This window comes from Phoca vitulina, unplaced genomic scaffold, assembly GCF_004348235.1.
Source record: "Phoca vitulina isolate PV1807 unplaced genomic scaffold, GSC_HSeal_1.0 scaffold5, whole genome shotgun sequence".
NCBI lineage: Eukaryota > Metazoa > Chordata > Mammalia > Carnivora > Phocidae > Phoca > Phoca vitulina.
This window is the reverse complement of record NW_022589708.1, coordinates 33,572,298-33,581,474: the sequence shown is the minus strand read 5'-3', so window position 1 is coordinate 33,581,474 and position 9,177 is coordinate 33,572,298. Positions and strand designations below refer to the sequence as shown.

Genomic DNA, 9,177 nt, shown 5'->3' with positions numbered 1-9,177 from the left:
AAATTAAAAATAAAGTCAGGTACTTGGGGATAATAAGAAAGAACCGAATACTATGATATGTTAGGTATAAAGTACTTAGATCTAGGCAATTTACTAAGAATATTTTCCTTCGAGAAAATTAGAGATATTTTACAAATGTTATTTTTTCCTGCTAATTTATTTAAATTTTACAACTGTTTAAAGCAAAAATGATCACGCTGTCTTGTGGGGCTTGTAACATATAGCAAAAAGCAAAAAAATATGCCAATTTACATGGTAAATGGACTCATATGGCTGCAAAGTTTCTGCATTTTACATGAAATAGTATAATAGTAACTCTAGACCATGAAAAGTTGAAGATGTATATTGTAATCTCTAGAATAACCAGTAAGAAAATACCAGGAGATATAGCTAAAAAGCGAATAGACAAATAAAATAGAATTCTAAAATTTTCTTTTCAAATTAAAAAGGAGACAGGAGGGGCGCCTGGGTAGCTCAGTTGGTTGAGCGCCTGACTTTTTTTTTTAATTTTATTATGTTATGTTAATCACCATACATTACATCATTAGTTTTTGATGTAGTGTTCCATGATTCATTGTTTGCGTATAACACCCAGTGCTCCATTCAGTACGTGCCTTCTTTAATACCCATCACCAGGCTAACCCATCCCCCCACCCCCCTCCCCTCTAGAACCTTCAGTTTGTTTCTCAGAGTCCATAGTCTCTCATGGTTCGTCTCTCCCTCCGATTTCCGCCCCCCTTCATTTTTCCCTTCCTACTATCTTCTTCTTCTTTTTTTTTTTTTAACATATAATGTATTATTTGTTTCAGAGGTACAGGTCTGTGATTCAACAGTCTTACACAATTCACAGCACTCACCATAGCACATACCCTTCCCAATGTCTATCACCCAACCACCCCATCCCTCCCACCCCCCACCACTCCAGCAATCAGAGAAAGAAATGTATCATATGATCTCACTGATATGAGGAATTCTTAATCTCAGGAAACAAACTGAGGGTTGCTGGAGTGGTGAGCGCCTGACTCTTGATTTTGATTCAGATCATGATCTCAGGGTCCTGGGACTGGACCCTGCCTTGGCCTCCTTGCTCAGCAGGGAGTCTGCTTGGGATTCTCTCTTCCCCTCTCCTGCTGCCCCCCCCCCTGCTCGCACACTCACACTCTCTGTCTCTAAAATAAATAAATCTTTAAAAAAAATTTAAATTACATTAAAAAAATAAAAAGAAGGCAGGGAAGTAGGAAGAGAGGAACAACAACAACAACAAAACCCAGTGGGGACACACAGAAAACAAATAGTAAAATGGCGGACCTGAAACGCAAAATGTTAATGGACTAACAAGCTACAGACTTTTTTCTTTTAAAAGTTAAAGAAGTAAGTTCATTTTTGGAGCTGTTTATCCCTTATTTTTAGAAAAATACAGCTCTGGATAGCCCCTTTAATTACACAGATATAAAGCAAAGGATCTACCCATTGTTCTGGGGGTAAATTTTGTATGTAGCTGTTATTAACCATTTGATCCTGGCCTGGTGACAGCTAGACCTTGATAAGGGGCTTATTCCCTTACTGCCACCAACAGGAGCTGAATCAAAGAGCTGGAACACTTGGGACTCAGCATATTTGTCTCAGGTTTCTCTGGACAGAGGGCTAACACAAAGGAAAGTGACATTGGCTTTCTTTTTGAAAAATCAGTAGCTTTATTTCCATAACTACATTTCTATAAGTACTCTATGAGGTGTAGCCATCATACCATGACTGGCAACAGTGAATGAAAGATAACAATAGGGGCTGCCTGGGTGGCTCAGTCGGTTAAGCGATTGGGTCTTGATTTCAGCTCAGGTCATGATCTCAGGGTTTTGAGATGGAGCCCCATGTCCGGCTCTGCGCTGAACGTGGGGCCTGCTTTAGATTCTCTCTCTTCCTCTCCCTTTGCCCCTCCCCCCTCCCTCTCTAAAAAAAAAGAAAGAAAGAAAGAAAAAGATAACACAATAGCACTGACCAAGAGAACTGAGATTTGTTGAAACAAGAAGGGACCAGTTTTTGGACAGTGGTGGTCAAAATGAGTCTGGGCTCAGGCGATTAGACACGGTCTTGCAAGTTTAGTGGTTACAACCAGAGTGTGTTGAAAACCAGGCGGTCTGTCAGACATCATCGACATGTACCGCTGGGACAGGATACTGTCCTCAGTCCTTTAACACACATTACCTACCTTACTGTAATCCTGTAATGTGCTTATTACTATAATACCCAATTTTATATTTAATTTATATTTATATTAATGCCCATGAAGATTAACTGACCCGTTTTTTTCTCATGGAATCATAGCTAGTAAGAGACAGAGCTGGGTGTTCTGATTTCAACTCCTTGACTCTTTTTCCACAATAGCATACTCTCAAGAGTCAGGAAACCCACTCTACACATAGGGCAGCCATCAGAGTCAAGGAATTAGGGAAACTAGACATGGAGGTGACTTTCAGCTCATCTAGAGAGCTTCCTAGTCTCCCTTTGGGGCAAGAGTCCATTCCAGGGGGCAAGCCTGGGCCTACCAAGAGCAGCAGGTGAGCCCTGATAAGTGGATTAATCCAATCATCCAGGGAAGTGCAGATCCTGACTGTGCCTTGGAAGAGCCATGGAGGGTCAGAGCCACCATGTGTAAGAACAGAGCCCAGTGCTTGTATGGGCCTCAAGGGAATGCTTTTTCCCCTGACTTGAAAAAACTTCATCCAAGCCAAATAATACAAGTCACTGTAGGAACAGAATGACAAGCACATTCCTTGAGATTATACCTAAAAGGGAAGCAAGAATAAAGGGAAAGTGGGGGATGTTACCAGGCCTTTGATCTTGTCTACCTGCCACAGGCCTCTCCTCCCCCTCCAGGAGACTTTCTGAGGCAGGAAATGGTGACATCACCCTGTGTTTGTCAGCACTCTCTTGTTCTGAGTCATCGGGATTGTTGGCATGGTTTTCCATAGATTTCCCAGTAGATGATTTACTCCCCTTTTAGGGGCTTGGCATTGTGTTGGGCAGCTCTCACTCAATGAACTGCCAGACTTCCATTCAGTGTGGGATTTCCTCCTCAGGATGTCATTCAGAATCCTTACAAGCAGTATCTTCCAACTTTTTTTTTCTTTAAACATTACCTTTATATTAACTAACTCTGAGTTCAGGGAGGAGGTCATAAAAATAGAATATGGTTTCCAATTATTGGTTATGTCAGACAGTGTCATAGGAGACATCTTTCTACCTAAATGTGTGCATGTGGATGAGTGTTTCTGTAGGACAGATCTTTAGATGGAGAACGGAGGGGTCGTGCGATATAAGCATTTATGTTGTTTTAACTGGTCATTTTAAAAATCTTTTGATTATGGAAACTTGAAAACAAATGTGCAAGTAGAGAGAACAGTATAATGAACACTCACTTAACCTTTTATGTAGCTTTCACAAGTATTAATTCACAGCCAACTTTAATTTATTTATACTCCTACCTTTTTCCTTGTCATCTCTCCCCTGGAGGGAATAATTCCCTTTGATTATCTTAAAGCAAACCTCAGACATCATATAATTTCATTTGTGACTGTTTCAGTATACATGACTTAGAGATTATTCCTTTTTAAATAAACAGAAACACAACACCTTTTTCATACTTCAAAAATTAATAATTTCTTCATATCATCTTGTTAGGTCATTTTAAGTCTGAGTTAGTTCTCAAAAATTGTCCTTCAAAAAAAAAGTACTAATTTATCCTTTCACCAACAGCGCTGCTCTTGGGAGCAGAATTCTGGAGGGAAAGGCGGGGTACGAGGGAAGGAACTTGCATTAGCCAATGTTGAAACGTAAAGAAAGACACCAAGAAATCGCACTGTAGCAAGAGCGGAAACTGAACCCACCAGTGCTCTATGAGCTCTCATACATTTAACTCCCCTAAAGAACAGTCTTGAATAACAGACAACATCAAAAGGCAGCTGTGCTTTTCTCAGAATAAAACAGCTGAGCCAAACAACCAAAACCAAACAGCTGTACTGCTTTTGGATTTAGTGTTACATTAAAATTAGATGGTTTCTTTCTCCAGTCTTTTTTTTTTTTTTTTGGCAGAAAGAAACAATTGAAGAGTTTTATTTCAGACATAAATGTTATGTTCAAATCATTTGCACACAGCCCACAGTAAAATGTTAGTTATTATGGAAATTTGACTGATAGCATTGTCACTTGTAAGTATAGACCCTCTCTAGTGTTTTCATTATTCATACTACTTAATTATTTAGAATTTGCCTGTGTACAGTGAACACCATTTATGATCCTGAAGGAGAAGTTCAGCTGCAAATTTCTCAGATATTTTATTTGTAAAAAAATATGAAAATATTCTGTTGGATTAAAACAACTTAAATTTGATTTCTAAACAAGTATTTTTTTATTGTTTTATTATTATTTTTTAAAACAAGTATTATTTTAAACAAGTATTATTCCTTTCGTTTATAGAAAAATTATTACCCATCAATCTAAACTGAATGGAGCCATGCAGGCAAAGACCAAAACAAAACATGATCTTAATTCTCCCTTACAATAGACTTCCCCCCAAAAAGTAATAGTATGTGTTAACTTTTTACATTACAAAATATTACATGTCCACTGTGGAAAGTAGAGCTAAGCCGAAGAAAGAAAAGAAATGCTCCACCATTTATTCTTCAGATATTAACCTGGTACTGTATGCTAGAGATAAACACCCTCCATATTCTGCCATTCATCAGTCCATTTACAAATCCAAGGTTATACCCTACATTGTCTTCTGTAATCTGCTTTGTTTTCTACATATGTCAGGATAATTTTTCCATGTCATTCAACTTTTTTCACAGTGTAATTAACATAGCTCCATTAAAGTGTTTTTAACCTTTTTCTTCACATGCATCCATTTTGGGCGTGAGAATGAGCAGAAGTAGGCAAGAGGAGATGGACTTCAGACCAATGCTTGTCAAATTATCTGTGATGAAGGACCAGTTTTCAAAATTTCCAATCCGTTGTGGACTGATATTTCTGAAACATGTGATACAAATAAGAAAAGTGAAATATTAACAGAAAAATGATTTTTGAGAAAATATTAAAAAGGTAATAGAAAAATGAGATAAAGGTAGACAAAGTACCAGCCCACATCTTTTTATTATTAGATGTGTTAGATATAAAATTCCTCTGTGAAATTGTTATATACACTTCTGTTTTGGGAAAAGTTTTCAATTAGCAATAATCGCGCCTCGGATAAACCTCATTGGCTACAATACTGCCACTGCGCAAAGCTTACACTTCTGTTTATTCTCAATATTTGTATTGATATTACAGGCCAGTGATAGTTACATGGACTACACTTCGATTACACTGCTTTACACTTTACCATGAACACTAAATAAATGTTTCTCTTCATAGAGAGTCATGAATGGAAAGCTTAAATAATACTATCAATTTATTATTTGAGATTAAAGCCAGCAACCTTCCATTTTTCCACAAGAAGGCCCAGACTTGAATGATTCCAGACTACTCTCCAGATGGGCCAACCAATAGAGAAGTCCCACATAGATCTTGCTTTTGCTGAGATTGATTCTTTTAAGCAGCTTTATTGAGGTAGAATTGACATACAATTAGCTGTACATGTTTAAAGCATACGGTCTGATAAGTTTTGATGTATGTATATACCTATAAAACCATCTCCACAATCAAGATAATGAACATATACATCAACCTAAAAAGTCTCCTCATTACCCTCTTATAATTTCCTTCTCCCTCTCTGGCTCTCCCCTTTTCCCAGGCAACCACAGATCTGTTTTCTGTCACAATAATTTTGCATTTTTAAGAGTTTTATATAAATGAAATCATACAGTATGTACTCTTTTGTTGTCTAGTTTCTTTTAATTATTTTGAGTATATATGATATAAATACTTCGAGATTTATCCACATTGCATGTATCAAGATTTCATTCCATTGTCTGGATAGACCATAGTTTCGTTATCCATTTTCCTGTTGATAGACATTTCATTCGTTCTAGGTGTCGCTGATGATAAATAAATAAAGCTGCTATGAACATTTGCATAGAAATCTTTTCATTGACATAAGCTTTCTTTTCTCCTGGGTAAATACCTAGATGTGAAATGGCTTGATCATATGCTAAATGCATCTTAAACTTTTTAAGAAACTGCTAAGCTGTTTTCCAAAGGGGTTATATCATTTTATATCCCCACGACAGGCAGTGAATGAGAATTTCAATTACTCCACATCCTTGCCAACACTTGTTCGGTCAGTCTTTTTATTTTAGCTATTCTATTAGATGTGAGGTGGCATCTCATTGTGGCTTTAATTGCATTTCCCTAATGATTAATGAAGTTGAGCATCTTTTCTGCGTTTATTTGCTATCATCAGTACATCCTTGGTGAAGTGTCTGTTTACATCTTTTGCCCGCTTAAAGAATTGTGTTACTTTCTTCTTAAGATTTCTTAATATAGGGGTGCCTGGGTGGCTCAGATGGTTAAGCGTCTGCCTTCGGCTCAGGTCATGATCCCAGGGTCCTGGGATCAAGTCCCGCATCGGGCTCCCTGCTCAGCAGGGAGCCTGCCTCTCTCTCTCTATCTCTTATGAATAAATAAATAAAATCTTAAAAAAAAAAAAAAAGATTTCTTAATATAGTCTAGATACAAGTCAGATTTGTCAGATATACGCTTGGCAAATTTTTCTCCCAAACAGTGCCTCTTCTCTTCATTCTTCTAACATACCTTCCAAAGAGTAGAAGTTTTTAATTTTGATGATGAATTTTGAAAGTTATCATTGCTCCTAGATGACTTGCTACTGCTAGAAGAGAAGCCGAGTTCCAGAATGAAAAAATAAGAACAAAACAATTCAGGAAGTACCTGGTGTTGTGAAGTCTCACCACCAACCACAGATGAGGGAACAGGCAGGACAGCTGTTTTTTACTGAAGAGGGAACATTGAGAACCTGTCACAACTTATAAGAGTGTAGAGAATTTCCCTGCTTAAAGCAGCAGTTTAGAAATTAAGAACGCCTGAAAACACTCTTTGATTTGGTTTAGATAATTGAGGATGACCGTAAAATAAGCCACTGCATTAGTTTGCTGGGGCTGCCATAATAAAGTGCCACAGACTGGGTGACTGAAGCAACAACAATGTATTTGTGTCTCACAGTTCTGGAGGCTGCAAGTCTGAGGCTAAGGTGTTGGGCAAAGTTGAGTTCTTCTGATGCCTTCCTCCTTGGCCTGTCAATGGCCACCTTCATGTTCACATGGTCTTCTCTGTGTGTGTGTGTGTGTGTGTGCGTGCACACGTGTGTGTGTGTGCACCCTAATCTCTCCTTAAAAGAACAACAGTCAGGGGCGCCTGGGTGGCTCAGTTAGTTAAGCATCTGCCTTTGGCTCAGGTCATGGTCCCAGGGTCCTGGGATTGAGCCCCCCATTGGGCTCTCTGCTCAGTGGGGAGTCTGCTTCTCCCTCTCTCTCTGCCCCTCCCCCCGCTCATGCTCTCTTTATCTCTCTCTCTTTCTCTCTCGCTCAAATAATAAATAAAATCTTAAAAAAAAAAAAAAAAGAACAACAGTTCTACTGGATTAGGGATCACCCTAATGATCTCATTTAACCATAATTGTTTCTTTAAAGACCCCCTACCGCCAAATACAGTCACATTTTGAGGTAGTGGGAGTTAGGACTTCAATATATGAATTTGGAGGGACATAATTTAGCCCCTAACACCCACCTAAATGAAAGACTGACCACTCATTCAGAAGGACTGTATTTTGAACCCCTTCAGCACTGGTATAGAATGAAAGTGAGTAGCCGTCCTGAAGGACCCTAAGAATGTACAACCCAGATGGCATTAAGTAGTAGCTCTTTGTAAGCAAATCTGTATAACGTGTAGACGAACAGTCTCTTAGTAACTTGTCCTCAACTTGTCCATTTTAAGGAACTGGAATTGTGTATAAACTTGTGCTCATACTCTTCCCAGGCAACTGGAGCAGTGAAGTATGTGAGTTAATTCTTTCTGGAATTAACGAGCCACCTTTACCTACATCAGGGTTTCTCTACCTTGACACTATTGACATTTTATTTATTTTTTTTATTTTTAAAAATGTATTTATGTTAAGTAGGCCCCATGCCCAATGTGGGGCTTGAACTCACAACCTTGAGATCAAGAGTCGCATGCGCTACCAACTGAGCCAGCAGGTGCCCCGACACTATTGACATTTTAGGCAAGATAAGTCTTTGTTGTGGGAGCTGTACTGTATAGGATGTTTAGCTGCATCCCTGGCCTCTATTCACTAGATGCTAGTATCATTTTCCCATTTGTGACAACCAAAAATGTCTCTAGACGTTGCCAAATTGTCCCAAATCAGAACTGATCTAGATATGCTTCTAGGTTCTGAAAGTAATTCAGCTACTGGACAGTATGAAAAAGACGTGATATTATGTGTGAACTGAAGCAGGAGCGTCTGGTCTGGACACACAACATTTTGCAAAGCCCTTTCTATCTCTTCTAACCCAGCAACATTGGACACTCAATGGTTATTAGACCCTACTTTTCTCTAAGTCTCAGGTATATAAAGATTTACTACACATGCTTTCTGTCCAAGATATTCTTTGAAGTGTCCCCTCTTTCTTGGGACCGGTCCCTCTGGATCAGTTGCCTAAATCTACTAGCTAAAGCTGGAAGGAATTACAGATGCGGGTGCCTGGGTGGCTCAGTTGGTTAAGCGACTGCCTTTAGCTCAGGTCATGATCCTGGAGTCCCATGATCGAGTCCTGCATCGGGGTCCAGTCCTGCATCAGGCTCCCTGCTCAGCAGGGAGTCTGCTTCTCCCTCTGACCCTCTCCCCTCTCCTGCTCTCTCTCTCTCATTCTTTCTCCCTCAAATAAATAAATAAAATCTTAAAAAAAATGAATTACAGATGCTAAAAGCTGTCAAGAATTATGAGGCTAAATTTGCAAGTTGTGTTTACTTTTTTAAAAAGGGTAGTTCTTTGGTAACTCCATAGAAGATTCTTTAAGTGAACTTCAAGTAAGATGACTTGTTATTTGTAGAACATGGATTCTTCTCTCTGGGGGTTCAAATTGCATGACGTTGGACATTGTCTAACCTCACCAACAGCTAAGCCTTTCCAGAAAACACCTCTTTGTGAATTGTGAGTCATTCTCCCCC

The 9,177-nt window shown here is 38.9% G+C and overlaps 1 non-coding gene across 1 annotated transcript; it reads right to left on the bottom strand.

Moving 5' to 3' along the window:
- Nucleotides 1-5,140: 5,140 nt before the first annotated feature.
- Nucleotides 5,141-5,284, bottom strand: LOC116631854. The gene has a single exon (XR_004299296.1). It is a non-coding gene; the product is annotated as a U4 spliceosomal RNA (small nuclear RNA).
- Between the last annotated feature and the right edge of the window lie 3,893 nt (nucleotides 5,285-9,177).